Raw genomic sequence first — 19,066 nt, 5'->3', positions numbered from 1 at the left:
TGTGTGGAATTCTCCGGGGAGCTGGGCCACTCCTCTCTCACACAGCACCCCCACCTCCTTCCCTGTAAGGGCCTAGCAGTTGGATAAGTCAACTCCAAATCTCAAAGTTCCTAGGCATCCAAGCTCCCCTGAGCGAGGCAAACCCAACGCCCCAGGACTCTGTGAAGCTTAATTGCTGGGGGAGGAAAAATCCCCTGCAGTCTTCATGATAAGTCTAGAGTAGAAAGTAAATCCAGTTAATTTCTTAACCACATTATTCTGCCACACGAATAATAGGCCCTCCAGGCTGGTAAAATATCAAAAATATTTCTTCTTCTGGCACCTTTCCTGATTCTCACTGCTCAGAGTCCAGCATGATTGCCCTGGCTTGGATTCTCTGGGGTCCCATCATGATTTAAAAAGAGACAAGGGTGTTAATGCGGAGGTGATAGGGGCGTGGTTTCATTACCCTTGTAGGTGCAGCCACGGACCGACCACACTGCCTTTGGGTCTGTGAGGCTAAAAATGCAGATGCAAAGAAGCAGCTGGGCGGGTACCTGTCGTACGATCTGCATGCAAAACAGGAGGCCTGTTTACCTCCTCTCTCTCATCATAATAAGGACCCTGGGAGATGTAATGAAGTGAGGAATAGAGCTTAATACTGGCAAAAGACCGTAGATTTAATTCAAGGATGAATCGTAATAAGAAAATGCAAATTACTACCATTATTTACATTGCACGGCAGAGTTCCACAGCCAAAGAGCTGCTATTAACAGACATTTCACCCCAGTCCTCCAGTCCCCCCACACTCACTCTTTCAAAGCATTTGGCCTAGGTTCAATGGCAATGTGATTTTTAAAAAATGTATGTGTTGAATAAATGCAACGCTGAAAAGTAAAGCCAGAGAGTACTACTGAAAATTGATGAGCGAAGGTTGCTTCAAGTCAATATCGAGGGGAGTTTTTCAACTTGAAGATGTTTTATATGTTTTAAAGATGTAAATGGTCAAAATATATTTTTAAAAATCATTTCAACTAATGAGAAAGTGTATTTTTTAAAAGGGTGGCACCTTCAACTCAAATCTTGTTCCAAACCGGCAGATGTGCAGGAAATTAAAATATCTGGCATGTTCATTAATATGAAGCTTGGACGATTGTGTCTTGAAAAAGTCTTGAAATTTAAAGGTCATTAAATATACATATTTTTTAAACATTTGATAAAAGCAAATTTATTCCTTAAAGGGGTCTAATTAAAAGTTCCTCAGTCTCATGGGAGTAGATTATTTTATACACTCTGCTTTAATTTTTTTTTTTTTTAATTTAAGGGCTATTGGACAAAAACAACGTATTCAATATGTCATATTTTGGCAAATGTCAAACAGAACTGACTTGTTAAACATGGGTTATCTTCCCCTTGTGCCAATTAATTTAAAATGTTTTCTAAATGCTGAATTTAAATACATTCTTGGTTTTTATACAACTTCTAATTTCCCTCTGTTGCTCAGGTGATTTGAAATTATAATTGAGAATACATTTTGCAAAATTAGCACATAAAAGGGCATCCCTGGAAACATTTTCCATTGCATAATTCCAAGTGCCATGGAAGTCGTTGGCGTGTTTGGATAGTCACGGAACTTAATTCCATACATACATATTTCAAAATTATCCATCTGCTTAACACTAGGAATGGTTTCAATGATAAGATCTTAGTGTACCCGATTGCGGAGAACTCGGTGTGATAAAATTTGCAAAATCAAAATCGTGTTATTTCTTTAAAAACAATTAGTGAGATTAGAAAGTTATTCTAAGACTGCAATATGGGATTATCAGAACAAGAAAACAAGATAATTTGTTCATGTCTTCCCATACTCATAAGTGACCATCAGGGAGAAGACACCCAGAAGTAATGAACCAAAGGTAATATTTCAGATGCTAAGGACCAGGTGAATTTAGCTTAAGCTTTAATATTAATCAAGTGAGATTGCACCTTCTCTCTTGAAATTGTAGGTGCTGAGAAATAACAGTGACACTCAAACACTGCCCTAAATAGATTTATATTGGGAAAGTATCATAACATATTTAGTGCAAGGACTACAAACTATTTTAATACTAGTACTAAACTACAGGATTCCCTCACTTATCAAGGGTATTACGTTCTAGACGCCCCCACCCCCACCCCAATATGTGAAAATCCACGAAGTAGGAACCTTACATTTATATATATTTTAAGGCTTTATAAACCCTTCCCACACACGTATAAACTGTTCCCAGTCCCTTATTAATATTTCCCACTCCCTTATTAACCTTTTCCACACTTTTATAAACACTACTTATATTCTTAAACACATTCTACATTCTTAAACCTACATAACTTTAACAACATACGTATACAGTACCACAGAATCCCGCGATATAGCGAAAAATCCACGATAAATAACTAAATATAATATTTTTAAAAATCCCGCAATACAGTGAGGCCGTGATAAGTGAACCACGATGTAGAGAGGGACTACTATATAGGTAATAAGCTTCTCCGCTGATTTGTAACAACTTGAACAGAATGAGTGCTGTTTGTTTGGGTTACGTGACCAAGGTGGATTGTCTGCAAAGGTGGCTGCCAGCGATTCCTCCCATCCCCGTGGGTGCGTGCAACTCCATGTCCTCAAGAAGAGGAGTCGATTTCCTCACTCCTTGGATCTAGGCTGGCCTTTGAGCAATAGATGTGGCGGAAGTTCTGTTCCGGGATTTCCAAGCTGAGACCTACAAGTTTTGACCTTAACTAGAGAGGATACCATCTGCATGTCAAGAAGCCCAGGCTATCCTGCTGGAGAAAGAGGCCCAAAGCGGTGACTCCAGGAACTCGGCTGCCAGCCAGAAAGGAGGCCCCCGACACACGAGGGAGTCTGGCCCCCACCCTGCGGAAGAAGGCCCCGCGGTTCTGCACAGCCCTCAGCCGTGGGAGCCGTGCCTGCTGAGGTGCCACCCTGTGCACGTGGTGGTCCGGGACCCTCCAGCCCCGCGGGAAAGCCACCGCAGCTGACACCGCGTGGAACAGAGGCGAACCGTCCCCCGCAGCCCTGTGGGCGCTCCTGGCCCACAGACTCAGGAGCAAATAAAAATGATGGGCATTTGAAGCCATTACCTTTAGGTAGAGAAGGAAAGCCAGGTAGAATATTCATTAACCAAAGCTGACATACCGAAAAAGATTTTTTAAAAGTTCCTTTGAAAAAGCTTTGTGGCCGTGCTTATAAACGATTTCAGCTGCTTATGTTTCTGTCATGGAGAGTGACGTATGTACATGCTGGTTAATGTGTAACTTTGATCAGAGCAGTGGCGAAAGCCGTCACTTCAGTACTTACCTATTTTCACTCACTATTATGAAAATGAGAAAGCAATTCCAAGAAAGCTGTAAGTAAGGATGGACAGTATTATAAACTGCACCCTCTGCTGTAGCAGATCCAGGCTGCAAATACTATCTGTATAAAGTACACTGGTGTACTTGTACCGAAATAGAAATATTTATAGGCATACCAAGATCTTAGTCCAAAAGAAGTTGATCTAGGTCTAAAAAACTTTTAAGCATGTTGAAATTTCCATTTGCATTATAAATGTGACTTGTAATACTAGTACTGAATTTTTAAAACTTAGCTACCCAGTGTTTCCAAGTTTGCCAGCGTTTTGACAATGAGGTGTGAGGAAATGTTGCTAGAAGTTTTGTCAACCTCGAGATTTTTTTTTTTTTTTAATTTCCAAGATTGGTATAGACTTTTTCTTTTCTTAAGGAGAAGAGCTTTTAAATTAGCAGGTGACATATAGATCAAATACTAGCTATATTTGGTGCCTGTTCACTGGAAAATTACATAAAAGAATAGTTAGGAAAGGAGATGAAAAAGAACCAGTAAGAAGAGCCAAATGCTAAGGGAAAAGAAGAATAATTTATACATGAGAAATTATTAGCACGAACCATTTTGTTCTATAATGTAACTGTTTGAGATAAGAGAATAGGAGGAAAATGGTAAATATACAGAAAATAAGAGGAGAACAAAGCGACCTTTTTAAAAAACAGACGCACACGGCATGAGGGAAAGATCTGAAAATTAGCCTACTGGGTTTCTATTTTTGGCAACATTTTGGACTAGATAATCTAAAAAGTTTTTCACATTTAATAGTCATCTAGAAATGCTGGATAAAATATAACAGATACCCTTGTAAGTGCCAGAGAATAGGGACAATCCCCAGGAGTCAGAAAAAGAGGGTGTGAAAACCAGGCTGGTTAAGGATGGCGTGCACAGAGCGCAGGAGGGGATTGAGTTGTAATGGCCCTAAAGGACAGGGGACAAAGCCTTGGGGTCTCCACACAAACAAGAACTCTCAAAGAGCTCCACTTTTAGGGAAAGGAGAAAAACCTGGGAGAGAAGGAGAATTAGGACGCTTATGTGTCTTCATCTGGACCCCTGGTGGGATGGAAATGCCCCAATGAATTTGTCACAGTGAAACTAGGCCTCTGTGGCTCAGTTGGTGGGGCATCTCTGAAATGTCACATGTTTGATTCCCAGTCAGGACACACACCTGGCTTGTGTGTTCAGTGCCCAGTCGCGGGGCACGTGGAAGGCATCCAATCGGTCTCTCTCTCACATGGGTGTATCTCTCCCCCCCACTAAAACAACAGCAACAGAAACTGTTAGCCAATCTTAGATAAATGAAACAATAAACCTATATTCATTTAAAAAAAACTATACTCACATAGGTTTGGGTTCAAATTTATACTATGGGGAGCCCCCAAGCCAAGAAATTAGCTGAACACAAACTCTGAAAGGACCAACTTTCAGCCTAGATTCCCACAAATAAAGATCTACTCTTTCAAAATGAAAAACACACAAGGAAGCCATCCTCCATGAGCAAGAGACAACAAACAATACACGCTACGGTCAGGTCCCAATTGCTTCAAATCATTGGCCTATTAAAAAGACTCATTTGAAATTGATTAAATTACAATGATTAAAACCATAAATAAATGAATAAAAAATACGAGAAAAGAACGACTTAGATAAGGTACTTCTGAAAGAGAAACTAGGACATCTTCATTTTAGCAAGCAATTTTCCTCTCTTCTCATCGCCAGTGAAACAAAATCTTCAAGGAGACTGCACCTCCGTATTTGCATATTCACCAGAAGCAGTGAAATTTCCCGATGAGTCACTCATCATCACTCATTCAGCAAACATTGGCTGACACCTGCAATGGGCCACCGACTGTGTTATGCCCTGGGGGTACCACAGGTAAAGGAGACAGACCCTCCAGTGGGGCAGAGAGAATTGCAGACAAAACAGACAGAGGATATGTTAATTACAAGTGTGATGCACAGAGCAGGATGAAGGAGAGTAAAGGTTGGGAGAGGCCCAGAAGGACCCTAAGGAAGTGATGTTTCAGCGGAGACTCAAAAACTGGATGGAGTTTACCCTGATGATCGGAGTGGAGAACGCTGTCCAGGCAGAGAAGAGAGCATGTTGGAAGTCCTGCGTGCCAGACAGGCTGGTGCATTTGAGATCCTGCAAGAAGACCACTAAGGCCAAATGAAGAAAGGCAATAGGGGCACGGGATGTGAGTGTATATGGTCTTAATGCAAGGCTGAATGGCGCCAGGGGCCCGATTGTGACCGTCTTTGTACGCTAGGCCAAACCGTCTGGGTTGGGATTTATCCTGCAGGCGTTGGGAAATTGGTGAGTGGAGAGACTGCCCAATTTAGGCTTTTGAATTGTCATTCTGGGGATGAGGCGCCAGATGGTTTACTAAAAGGCAGACCTGTCCTTCCTTAAGGCTGTTGGAAACAGGATGACTTGAGCTGCAAAGGGAAGTTCCTCTTCCGAAAGTTTGGAGGAGGCACTTAAAACTATTTTAATGAGCATCAGTAGGGGAATGGAACACTTAAGAGGAAAGTAAGCTTAGAAATATATCCACTGTGCATTCCTACATGGAAAAACTGTAAGAATAATATGTAGAACATGCTTCCATTTTTAAAAGGTAGAAACAAAACCTGAAGTTGTCCCTGTACATATAAGTGTGTGTGCATATGCACACACAAGCACCGGAAAAAACTTAATATGACAGGAGTCTGAAGGAGCTTCCAGATTCTCGTTCTTCAGGTTCCTACTGTGGATAGTTGGGGGAAAAATTACAGTGATATTTCTGTTTTTAAATTCATTGCTGATTATCTAAGGGGCTGGAAGAGGAGAAAAAGTTTAAATTATTCCAAGGTCACGACCATGACCCCTCACTGGAAACTGAGCTCCGTCGAAGTCACCCACATGTTTTATTCATCTTCGAATTTCTCCAGTGCCTGGCACATAAATGCCCAATAAAAATTTATTAGATTTGAGGATGAGAATATGAGGATTTTGGAATGCCCTATGGATTATGGGGGAACTGGCAAGAGATTACTTTTGGGGGCGTTAAAGTCAACAAATATTTACTGAGCCTTTGTCATGTGCCATCCTGAGCTGGCACGCAGGGTGAGGGAGGTGGTTTGGTTTAGCATCCTGAAGACTGAACCTTAGCAATCAGCCAAGGAAGGTTAGAGAGACGTGGTCAAAAGCACCAGCTCTGGGATCAGGGAGACCAGGGTTCGAATCAGGACTCTTCCACTCACTGGCTGTTGACCAAAGGCAAATAGCTTAACCTCTTTGGGTTTCAAATTCCTCATTTGAAAAATAAGGATTGTAATAAGAGTACCTACTTCAGAGAATTGTTGAGAAGAATTAATGAGATATTCATGTTGAGCACTTAGCACAGTGCCTGGCAGAAAGTAAGCTCTTGGCTTACATGACACATTATTCCAGACAAATGTAGAGATCAAATTCAATATCACTGGTTGGTGCGACTGTTCACAGCTACCAAGGAACGGTGCTAAGCACCTTGCACAGGTTGCCTTAATGAATCTCCGTAATCGGTATATTTTGTGAAGACCATACTTATCACAGTGTCTAAGTGTCTAATTATTAATTGTTTAATAAATGTTAGCATTTCTGTTAATATTTTTGTGGAAGTGAAGATGAATAGGAGAAACAATGAAAAGAAGATGAATTCATTAACATTCTGCTAATTTTGAGATCACATTTACGGTATCCTCTGTACTGCTGTCGCACAGCGTCTTGAACATGAAATAATAAGAAGAGAGTCCCCAGGGCATCAAAATTCTGTTCAAAATTGACACTTTTTGGCTTAACACTGCATTCTTTTTTTTTTTTTTTTAATGTGGTGAAATATACTTAACATAAAATTTCCCATTTTAACCGTTGGTAACTGTACAGTTTGGTGGCATTACGTCCATTTGCATCGTGTGCAACTGTCCCCACCATTCATCTCTAGAGGTTTTCCTCTTCCCAAACTGAAACTCTGTGTCCATGAGCCACTAACTCTCCACTGTCCCCCTCCGGCCCTCACAACCACAATTCTACCTTCTGCCTCTATGAATTTGACCATGCCTGGTATCTCATGTAAGTGGCGTTGTGTGTGTGAGTCTAAGTTAAATAAACTTTGTGTAGTGTTTTCAAAGATCGTCCATGTTGTGGCATGAATCAGTGTTTCACCTTTTCATGACCAAATAATATTCCACGGAATGTATGTGCTACATTTTGTTCATCTACTCATCCACTGGTGGGCACTTGGGTTGTTTCTACCTCTTGGCTATTGTGAATAATGCTGCTCTGAATGTTCATGTACGAATGTCAGTTCAAGTCCTTGTTTTCAATTCTTTTGGGTATTTACCCCAAAGTGGAATTGCTGGGTCGTGTGTCAATTCTATGTTTCATTATCTGAGGAGCCACCACACTGTTTTCCGCAGCAGCTGTGCCACTTTACATTCCCACTGGCTTTGCACAAGGGTTCTAGCTTCTCCACATCCTCACCAACATGTGTGGTTTTGCACACACAATCCTGTGTCCCTGTGGAAGACTTGATTCTGTGGCACGGCTTCTTTAGAAATGGAATTGCTAAGCCAAAGGGTATATGCCCTCCCGAAGGGTTGTACCAATTCACACTCCCACCGTGAATGTATGGACCTGTTCACTGGCCATATTCTCGCGGACCTCAGATAATATTGCCCTTTTCAATATTTGCTATGCTGGTGGACAAAAAAATATCTCATTGCATACATTTGTATTTTTCTGATTACTGTTGGAGCACCTTTTTGCATTTTTATTGGCTCTCCATGTCCTTTTGCTATCATTTGATCAGTTCTCTATTGGTGGATCTTTAGCTTGGTTATCAGCCCACTGTGTATATGAAATGACCAAGCAGGAGGGTGAATATGGGAAGCTGTTTGAAATGCATCCAATGACAATAAAATGGCTGCAGAGGCATTCAGAATGATAACCCTGAGTCATCAAGTAGTTAGACTGTATTTAGGAAGTAGGGTAGTGTTTTACAAGAGTTCTATCAAAAGTGGTTGAAAATATGAAGTCTTGCAATTTTTAAAAGGTACCATTTACTGAACATGAACCATGCGTCATCCTCTGTAAAGGCTTTTTATACATCATTTTATTTCATCGTGGCTCGAACAAGTATTATCTCATTTCATATTGTAGAAAGGAGGGCTTCTGGAGACTTGCCCAAGGTCGCAAAGTATAGGAAGCGAGCGGGTAGTTGGGCCCCAATCCAAACCTGCCTGACACCCGCCCGCTTTGCGAGGGTCATCTGAGGGAGGCCCTGGGGACTCATGGAGACAGCATGAGCCATGCCCACCAGCGTCTCAGATATCCTGAGGCGTCTGCGTTGTTGTTGATTTTGTTGTGCTTTGAAAATCCAGAGTCGGACAGCTAGCTCTTAGATGAGGAATTCACTGCAATTGCGCGCGAAGTGTGTGCGGAGCCCGCTAGGAAGCGACCTCAGGCGGCGCGCAGGCCCGACGGTAACTGCGGGACTTGTTTCCCAGGTGCTCCCTTCCAAACACGTCATCAAGGACAAGGCTCCACGTGGTGCTGGGAGTTGGTAACACCTCTCCAACGCTTGCTGATTAAAAAAAAAACTTACTTTTATTTTTGATTTTAGAGAGAGGGGAAGGCGGGCAGAAAGAGAGGGAGAGAACATCACTTGGTGGCCTTCTGCGCACACAGCCTGCAACCCGGGAGGCGACCTTGCGGTTTGCAGGAAGACACCCAACCAACCGAGCCACGCCAGCCAGGGCTGACTTGTTTTAACGACGACGCTGCTGCAGACTCAGAGCTTCAGCAGTGACAACATGTAGGGAGAATTTAGTACCATTATTTAAAAAACTTATATTTACTTTTCCAGTTATCTAATTATGGCGAGATGTCTACTTTTCATCGGCACTAATGAAATAAATTTCCCTTCTAAGATAAACGTACTTTTGTAAAAATAGTGAGCCATTTTACAGAAAATGAGGAGCATACGCTGTGATAGACTGTAAAAGAATTGGGTCAAGGTGGGAATAAAGATCATACCTGAAGGACGTTTTGGAGACGTGACCTTATGGAGTTCGTAAGAGCAGGATCTGGGCTGCACAGGTGTCGCTAGTCGTTAACTCCTCCCACTTTCCTAAATTCAGGGCACATCACAGTCACAGGAGGCGCTTGTGCGAGTGCGGGCAGCCAGGACTTTCACAACCCAGAGAGCCTCAGTAGGTCTGGGGTGGAACCTGGGGTTTTGCAATTTGGATGAGCAACGCAGGTGGCTCTGGGGCACCTGGACAGCATGTGGTGCCTACAGAAATGGGTCTTCCCATTTTAAGTTGGTATAGATTGAGAACAAAACAAAACAGATTGGTACGAATGCTACATGTATGTAAATCCATCATGCCACGGAAGAGGCAGCCGAGGTTACATCTAAATTTCAGGTGGCATTGTAAGCACTTTGCACAGGTTGAGTCATTTGACCCTCAGTACAGCCCTAGGGGGCCGATACCATTATGACCCTCATTTTACAGGTAAGGAAGCCCAGACACCGAGAGGTGAAATCACTCCCATAAGGTCACCGGGCCAGGAGGTGGCAGAGCTGGGATTTGAACCTGGCTATCTGGCTCAGAGCCAAAGTTCTTACCTGCAATGGTCTACTTGCCTCTCCTGGATTTCAACTCTCTCTGTGGTGATGAAGGTCCATCGCCCCCTCCAATGCTCCATCTTTTTGTCATTCTATTAGGAAATCAGGCACGTTGTTTATAATCAGAAATTAATTGATATTTGAAGTGAATGAATCAATGACTAGGCTAAATGTCCCAGGGTTGGGCACTTACTACTCTTCTATCTCAAGGGAAACCACGGACGAGGTCTGTCTTTAGAAAAGCCAATGTTTGTACTTCCAAGGGCAGAAACAGAAAGTGTTCTGAATTGGTCAAGAAAGCTAAACTGATCTAATTCTGTGCACGAAAGCACAAGACAGGGGGAAACCTGTGATTTGTCCCACTCAGCATTTCTGATTTCCCCCCATTTCATCAAAGAAAAGGAAAGTCCAGAATCGCAGAGGAGACTTGTAAAGGGGCCTTCAGTTCCATTTTTCAGGCTCCAGTACATACAGGCAGCTGAATAAACACTGGGTCTGTGTCTTTTAGAAGGCATCAAATTTGGGATGATTTGAGGCTCATCTAGCATCAAGGTGGACAGTCTCATTCACTCACTACATGCATTTCTTTTTTTTATTTTTCTTTGCCCTCAGGTCACAGACAGGTGCTAGAAGGTGGGCCAACACAGAGCCACCGGGCGAGCTGCAGACAGCCGTGGCGGTCGTGAAGGGGAGGAGACACATTCTGCTTCTACTGACCGGACAGATGGCCTACGTGGGAGCTGGGAGGCAGGTGTGGGCTTTATCTCTGACTCGGGCACGGCCGACCGTGGGAAAGGTCTGCACCAGGGGAGGTAGCTCGCCTTGAATGCATCCAGACTACAGAACAGGTTTGTTTTTCCTGCCAGCAGATGCTTGTTTTGAACTGTGGAAGAGCTCCGGCGGAAGAGAGCTCAGGAGCAGGAGCACGTGGAAAATGCACGGCCAGGACGGCAGCCCTGCGTCACAGCTGCACTTTGGAAAGGGGCGATCGCTTTGAACAGTGCACACGCGTTCACGTGACAAACCACTCAGCCTCCAGCCCGGGTAAACAGCACGTGCTCCTTATCAGGTGGTGTCCTCGGATGCCAGCGCTCTATGCGCTAGAACCCGTGACGCCAGTTAAGCAAACGAGGGGGCAACTTTTAGGTTTGCTGGGGTGCTTTAGCTGCTGGTTTTGATCACGAAGCAATGGACTCTCCCCCGAAAACAATAGATGATTTATTCATGTGTTTCCTGTATCTGTCAAGAGGACTGTTGGATTGCTCAAGATACTGTGGGCTTGTGAGGGCTGACGTAAGAAAAACACACATAGATATTTTAGTAAAAACTATAAAGATTCTCAACTTGTATACAGTTTGACCCTTGATGTCTGAGGCCAAAACTCAACAATTCTCTGAAAGGCACCTGTAGTGCATTGTCCTCCACTTTGGCTGCACGTTAGAATTATTCAAGGGTTTTTTAAAAAATTCCAATGCCCAGACCAACTAAATCAGAGTCTCTTTGGTGAAGGACCCAGGTATCACTATTTAAAAATTTCCCAAGCACTTCCCTAATCTCATACCACATGTTTTGGGTAGATTTGGTGTCACTTCCCAGGCTCCAGGGCGGCCCAACAATACAGGCCCGGCCCATCCACATATTCCCTTCCCTTGGCCAGTGTGACTGGCTCAGATGTGGGTGGCCTATATCAGGTTGGCACACAGTCAGTCCTACACCTTCTGTTGGAACTAGTTGGAACGAAGGGGGAACTAAGGAGAAAGGGACTCTATTTCTGGTGGGGTTGCTGAGCTTTCTGTGGCCATTTTTGCCATGTCCCGGGGGAAAACCCCTGAAAAAAGAAGCCGACATGGAAGAAAGCAGATCTGAATGTGGGGAGAGAAGAGGCAGTGCCAGGCCAGAGTAAGAGTCTTCCCTCTAACTTGCTGGTTGTAAGAATTACTTTTTGACCATAATTAGTTTGTGTTAGGTTCCTGTCTGTTACAGTTTATTGTTATTTAAATCCCAAGCATATAGCATATCCCAGCGCATTGTAGGCACTCAAGAATATATATGTAAATGCATACATTCCTAAGTATACCATTTACATATATATATTTTTTAGTAATGAAATAACATCAGTGCAAGAAGAGTCAGGAGGGGAGGATGTGAAGCAGCTGCAGCAATCACACCTTGCTCACGAGAATGTAAAATGGTGCCACTGCTATGGGAAACAGTTTGGCAGTTTCTCAAAAAGCAAAGCATAGAATTACCATATGACCTGGCAGTTCCACTCCTGACTACATAACCCAAAGAGCTGAAAACAGGTGTTTAAACGAAAGCTCTTACATGGATGTTCACAGCAGCACTAGTCACAGTAGCTAAATGGTGGAAATAAAACAAACAGCCACCAACAGATGAATGGATAAACAAATGTGATATAATGCATATGATGGAATATTATGCAGCTACAAAAAAGGAATGAAGACTTGATACACGCTACAATGTGGCTGAACCTTAACCACGTTATGCTAAATGAAATAAGCTGAACATAAAAGGACAAGTATTGTACAATTCCACTTATATGGAATATACAGAATAAGTAAATACATAGAGACAGAAAGCAGATTAGCAGTTGCCAGAGGCTGAGAGGAGGGGGTGGGGAATGTGGAGTGACTGTTGAATGTGCACAGGATTTTCTTTTGGAGGTGATGAAAACATTCTGGAACTAAACAGTGGCGGTGGTTGCACAACACTGTGAATATACTAAATGTCTCTCTGGTGGCAAGATTTTATGGTACGCATATTTTACTGCAATAAAAACAAAAGGATCGAGAACTTCATCAGGGCTGCTGCAGAGGACGTCATACAGGCTTGTTTCTTTCATAAGGTGCCCAGATTAAGGGGGCAGGTCTGAGATCCAGACTGTGCTCTGCCCACAAATGGTGACCTTTGAAGGGCAGATGTCTTTTCTTCTGATTCACTCAAAGACACCATTTGGGCGAGTGCAGAAACTCATAGACAAGATGGCGTAAGAAGTAAGCAAGCGTGGTCGATGGTATCACTTTACCACAATTTTCAACGATACCCCTTTGCTGTGTGTCCCTAAGTGCTTGGAGAGTGTCACAGCACGCATCCTCTCCCATCCTGAGGGTGCTATCTCTGCAAATTCACAGTGCATCATTGAGAGCTTAATTTGTAAAGCCAGCATAAATCACTGGACTAAATTGTCCATTACTGTGAGCTCAAATTATCTCGCCATCAAGAGAGTGATCTGGTTGTTTTGCTCGCACTGGAAAATTAAGAGACAAAGAGGCAAAAGGCCAAAAGGAGAAGAACTAAAAAAAAAAAAAAAAAAAAAAAAAAAATCAGTTCTGTGATGTTGGTAAAAATGCAAGTTAAATGTAGGAACATTCTGCCTTAACTCATCAAAGGTATTTTTAAAAAAGCCGTTTATGTTCCAGGGATCAATGAGTTAGAACAGAACAATAATAATCATCTCACAGAGATGGAAGATTTGGTTGTATCCTGAGGACTAGTATTCAGAGATTTATTTCCCCCCCTCAAAGAATTAGTAGAGCAGAGGAAAACGAAAAAAGGAATGTCCCAGGAAATCACTATGATGAGCCCTTCAGGAAGTCAGTGTTACTTCTGTTCAGGTCCAGAAGTATTGGCCACCGCTCTGCCTCTCAATCTGCCATTTCCCATTTTGGGTCCCTATTCACAACGCAACTCAGGAAACTCACCGATAATATTACCAGACGTGGAATGAGACTTTTCCTGCTGACCCAGAACTTCAGCTAAAGCTTCAAAGATGAGGGCAGGGGGTAACAACACTTCCCACTCCTGTTAAAAAGCAGCCAGACTGGTCCTTTGACCATTCATAACCATCAACCTCTAGCCTATATAAGACAAGGTCAAGATTTTATCCAGAGGAAGTTTCTCTGACAGGCCTTTGTGGGGGGGAGGGGTTCTTTGCCCTTACAACCCCCGAGCCAAGATAGGAAGGTTCAAAGAGTCCGTGTGAGGCTGGGCACGCCAAGGGGGCTGCATTCCTGGCATCCCATTGCCAATTGAAGGGTGCCTGAGGCTGCCCGGGATGGGCGGTGAGCAGAGAGCGCAGCAGAGCAGAGGTGTGTTCTTTCGCCCATGGGCCAGAGCATGCATTCTAGGCTTGAGTCATCCTGCAAAGACTCACCCAAGAGGGCAGCCTGCCAGGTGAGGGGACCTCAGAAAGAGAGTGTGGGGTACTTCGGGAGGTATGAATGGCAAAGCAGTGTGCAAGAGATGACCCAGCACATGCACTGAGTCACTGTGGAGGTTTCCAAAGATCTGTCAGTTAAAGAACAAAGGGTGGGAGGAGGCACCTGACACTCGACAGAACTATACCTGTACTCACCTGTTCTCAGCTAAAGGGCCCTTTGCCACTCATTTCTCCGCTCTGGTACTTCAGCAAGCTGAGATAGAGAGGAGGCAGGAAAACACACACCGGCCCTGGCCTCTGCTGTAGATTCCAGAGCCATCTGTGGGTCAGACCATGTGCAGGGAGCAAGGTATTAAACTGGATATGAGGATGAAGTTTTGGTTGGGTTAGACTGGACTTCTAATACCTGAATATGAGAATGTTCTTGCAGCTGAAACTAAAAACAAGGGCATCTAATGAGATATGGCTAAGGTCAGCTTATGCAGTGGTCCAGTAACAATAATTTACTCCCACTGTTGATAAAGCCACTCTGAGACATGTGCTGTTCAGAGGGAGGATGCAGCTTCTGGGATAGAATACAATGACAACACCAAAATTCTCCTCGGCCTGCTCCAGTTCTCCAAGCGTGAAATCGGCGAGGTTCTTGTTGATCGAAACGCCTGAAGCTATACTAGCGGCAGCAAATGCATCTGCCAGTGGGGCCAGGGGGGCCTAGATAATGAATAAGGGGGGCTGGGTGGGGTCCCTGATGAACTGGAGAGCTTGTACCCCACCTGAAAGGGACAGCTGCCTCTCACATTCGGTCAGCCGTCCCTCAGTGTGGCCGGTTCATCTCGTTTTCCCAGAAAGGCCAGAAAGCTCCATTTTTTTTGGTGGTTGTTTGCATCTGCTGATTTTGGAGTTTTGTCAAGAATATCAGTGAGGATTCTTTGTGGCAAACAACACAATCTACTCCAGGTAGTTAGAGCAGAAGGGCTTTAATAGGGCAATACTATGAGGTGAATGGTTTCCCCCAAATTCCTACATGGAAGTCCTAGCCCCCAATGTATATGTACAGTCTTTCAGAGGTAAAGATGCAGTCAAAAGGGTGAAGCCCTAATCCAGTGGGGCCGTGGCCTTACAAGCAGAGGAAGCCACGTGAGCCACGTGTGCCGTGTGAGGACAAGAGCAATCAGGTCCCACCCTCGAGCCAGGAAGAGCGCTCGCCCCAGTACCTGACCACGCTGGCGCCCTGAGCTCAGATTTCCAGTCTTCACAACCGCGAGAAAAATGTCAGTCGTTTGAGCTGCCCCATCTGTGGTATTTTGTTATGGCGGCTTGAACAGACTAAGACGGGTGGTTAGAAAGAACCTGCAGGAGAGGAGTGGATTGGCTTGGACTGTGCAGTTGGGAAGGGTGCCCAGACCACTCCACAGGGCTGCCCCTGGGAACAGCATGTCAGACCTCTCAGCATGGACACTGCGCTTACGCAGGAAGGGACACCTGGAAGCAGGTGCATTGGTTGCCATCCTCATTACCAGACAGATTCTTCACTTTCCAATGGATGTCTCATGTGATAGTGTTACAGAAACAGGGGAGCCCCAAAATCCCCGGAGTTTGCGGCTGAGAGATAGGGAAAAGGAAGCAGATTTCAGAATGCCTCCACACGCCTGAGGCTGGTGGCTGGTGTCTTTCATTACGCAAAATTGCTTGGATGCTTCCAAGGTCTCAGGTGGGTGGGAGGAGTCTTGAACCAGGGGACGGTATGGAAAGCACACAGAGCCTGCGTGGGGTTCTGTGAATGGTCAGAACTGTTGGCAACACCCACTGCGTCAGAGGACGCAGTCAGGGATATGTAGGCAGCTGTGAACACTTTCGGGGGTGGGGGGCGGCGCGCTCTGGGGCTGGTTCCCTCACTGGTGGGTGTTCACAGGGGTGCTCTGGAGAAGGAGAGGAGGTCCACGCGGTTTACAGAAAGAAGACAGTTTGCAAGGAGGCTGAGAATCCCAGCGGTTTTGTGTTGAGAGCTGAAGGGCACCACAGCACAGAAAGGACCTCCCCAGTCAGATTGAATGATTGGCAGCCGCTGGTAAAGCTGAACTGTGTTTGGGAAGTAGGGAAATAGTGTTTCTGACCTTCCTAAAACTGGCTAGGTTTGGTAGGGGGGAGGCAAGGATATGTGTAACTGTTAAACAATTTTCTTTTCACTTAACTGAAGTATTAAGAGTTGTAATTCTGGCGATGGGCAATCGGACCCCTAACTAAAGAGCCCGTGGGTTTGTTTTCAATTGGAGCAGCCCAGGGGTTCTGTAACAATAGGTTTAATGGCCGAGTCTCGATTACAGGAAACCTGGTTGCAAGGAAATTTCTGGAAAAGTGTAGGGTATTTTCCAAACATAGGAAGTGTATTCAAAGGAGGCTAGATGGGTGCATAACATAACAAATATCGACTATAGCAATCATTTGCAAAAAAAATGGCGGGGGGTGTTCAAACAGTGCATTGGTGTGCTGCTTACAAGCCCTGACTTCTGACCTGGGGGCTCCTTTCATTGCTTAAATTTCCATTTTGTCTGAAAATAATTGGAAAAGCCAGATCCAATCACTGTTGTCGTTGTCACCATCATTATCATCATCATCTACTTCAAGGCATTCAGAGAGCTGAGAAGCAACCAGGACTAGAGAGGCCAAGATTCTGGATAGAGAGGAATTGTGTGGAGGCCAGCTGACACCATGCGGTCACTTTTTCTTGCTTCTGTGGGACAGAGAAACAAGCAGGACTTTTGGAAGTCTCATAAGATTGGAGAGGTAAAATTGGCTTAATGTGCTTAAGGTCTTAAGGAGCTCAAGGAGTAAATGCACGTGCCCACCACGTGCTGACCAAGTGCCCATCACGTTACCAGCACGTGACCATCTTAAGCTCATTAAATCCTTAAGCTCATTAAGACCTTAAGCACATTAAGCCTCTTAAGCTCATTAAGGTCTTAATGAGTTAATGAGTTTAAGGTGATCACGTGATGGGCACGTGGTGGGCACGTGATCAGCTTGTGATGGGCACGTGATAGACACGTGATCAGCTCGTGATCGGCTCGTGATTGACACGTGATCAGCTGAAATGACATTTGAGTTGACATTGAGTGACAAGGAGCCAACCAAGAGAGGATTAAGGGAAAATGTGGTCTAAGTAGAGGGGACATAGAATGCAAAGAACTCTGAGGCAAGAATATGTTTGGTCATTTAATCAGGGTCATCTAACTTTTCTGTAAAGCTCCAAATAAGTATTTCAGGCTTTGCAAGTCACAACTGTGTCTCTTGCAAATACTCATTCTGCTATAATGCAAAAGTAAACAAATAAACAAATGGGTGGTGTTCTAATAAAACTTCGTTTATGGACACCAAAATTTAGAATTCCTTGTAGTTTTCATGTCGCAAAGTATTCTTTTGACCCTCCATACCCATCCCCCAAAATAAACCTTTTAAAGTGTAAAAACCATTCTTAGATCTGGGGCCATAGTTTGCTGACGTAAGGTCAGTTATTACGCAGGCTGGGATCAGATCATGCAGGACATGTAGGACTTGGTAACAGATTAAGGCAAATCCCCTTTCCCTTCCAAACGGAAAGCTACCCATCAGGGTACCAGTTCTGGAAGGCAGCTTCCAACAGCTCATGTAAGATCATCAGGTTTGCTTTATTTTTTCCCAGTGACAAGAAAGGACAAACGAACAAAAAGGCACGCACGCGCACACACACACCCAGCCAGAAAGCCGGAGAGGACATGCCCAGATTCACGCGGACGCTTCTCTAGCACGCACTTAGGGTTTTAAAGTTGGGCTCACACCTGCTTCCAGGCAGAGCGCACCTGCTGAGCTGATCTCTGGCCTCGTCTCGCGAGAGCGGGGCTGTAGTAGTGCGCCCCCCCCCCCCCCCCCGCCCCCCGCACCAAATCCCTCTCCCCGCCCCCTCGCCCAGCCTCTGCGCTCTGGCACGCTCCCCGCTACCTTTACCGCCCCGGGGAGCAGCCCCGGTCCGCAGCCCGCGCTTCCCTCGCGCCCCACCCGCGGCTCGCAGGCACACACCGGGTAGTAATTTCATTTTGCCACGCGAGCCCCGCATCTCCTGGAAATCCCGCCTCCCCGCTCCCCCCTGCCCCCGCCAGGAGCAGTCCCTTCCCCGGCCAGGTGCGCGAGCCTGCGCACTCCTCCTCCGCCTCCTCCGGCGGGTCCCCGGCGCGCTGGGGCCGGCCGGCTGGGGCGGATGCGCGCACGGCGCCTCTCCACCAACCCGCTCCCCTGCAGGTCCCTCGCTCGCTCTCCATCCCTCGCCGGCGCTCCCTCGCTCCCCCCGCCCTTTGATTGACAGGCAAGATGTCGGTGTGGAGCGAGGCAGGAGCGACTGCACCAGCCGTCACCCCCGGAGCCCGGCGGCGGCAGCAGCGGCAGCAGCAGCGCGAGGAGGAGACAGCAGCCAGCCGCAGTCGCCGCGGCAGCCGCGGGAGCGATGCGGACGGCGTCTTGAGAACGCGCTAAAGCACCCCAAACGGTGGACAATGCCGTGTCACTGCAATTGGGAGGGGGCAAAGCAGATTTTTTTTGACATAAAAGCCAGCCAGCCAAAAATATGTAATTTTGCCCTTCACGGAGCCGGTGTGTAAAGAGTGAGCGCTATTTTCCTTCTTCTCCGCCTCCTCCGCCTCCTCTCCACCCCCTCCTCCTCCTCTCCCTCCTCCTCCTCCTCCTCCCTAAGTGTAGAGACAGCATCACATCACCTGGCTTGCTTCTGAGAAACAGCATCTCTCCTTTTCAGGGACCCGAGACTCAGAGAGAGGAGACATTCTAATGGAGTCGGCTTGACACCCTAAAATAAAATAATAAATTTTGGCT

The 19,066-nt window shown here is 45.4% G+C and overlaps 1 long non-coding RNA gene across 1 annotated transcript; it reads right to left on the bottom strand.

Annotated features, from left to right (window-relative positions):
* Window positions 1–9,390: 9,390 nt before the first annotated feature.
* On the bottom strand, window positions 9,391–19,026 carry LOC149996872 (uncharacterized). The gene is made up of 3 exons (XR_016513952.1): window positions 18,952–19,026; window positions 10,030–10,121; window positions 9,391–9,528 (listed from the first exon to the last, which is right to left on the bottom strand). It is a non-coding gene; the product is annotated as an uncharacterized LOC149996872 (long non-coding RNA).
* Between the last annotated feature and the right edge of the window lie 40 nt (window positions 19,027–19,066).

This window comes from Furipterus horrens, unplaced genomic scaffold, assembly GCF_987537825.1.
Source record: "Furipterus horrens unplaced genomic scaffold, mFurHor1.1.pri manual_scaffold_11, whole genome shotgun sequence".
Taxonomy (NCBI): Eukaryota; Metazoa; Chordata; class Mammalia; order Chiroptera; family Furipteridae; genus Furipterus; species Furipterus horrens.
This window is presented reverse-complemented; position numbering and strand designations above follow the sequence as displayed.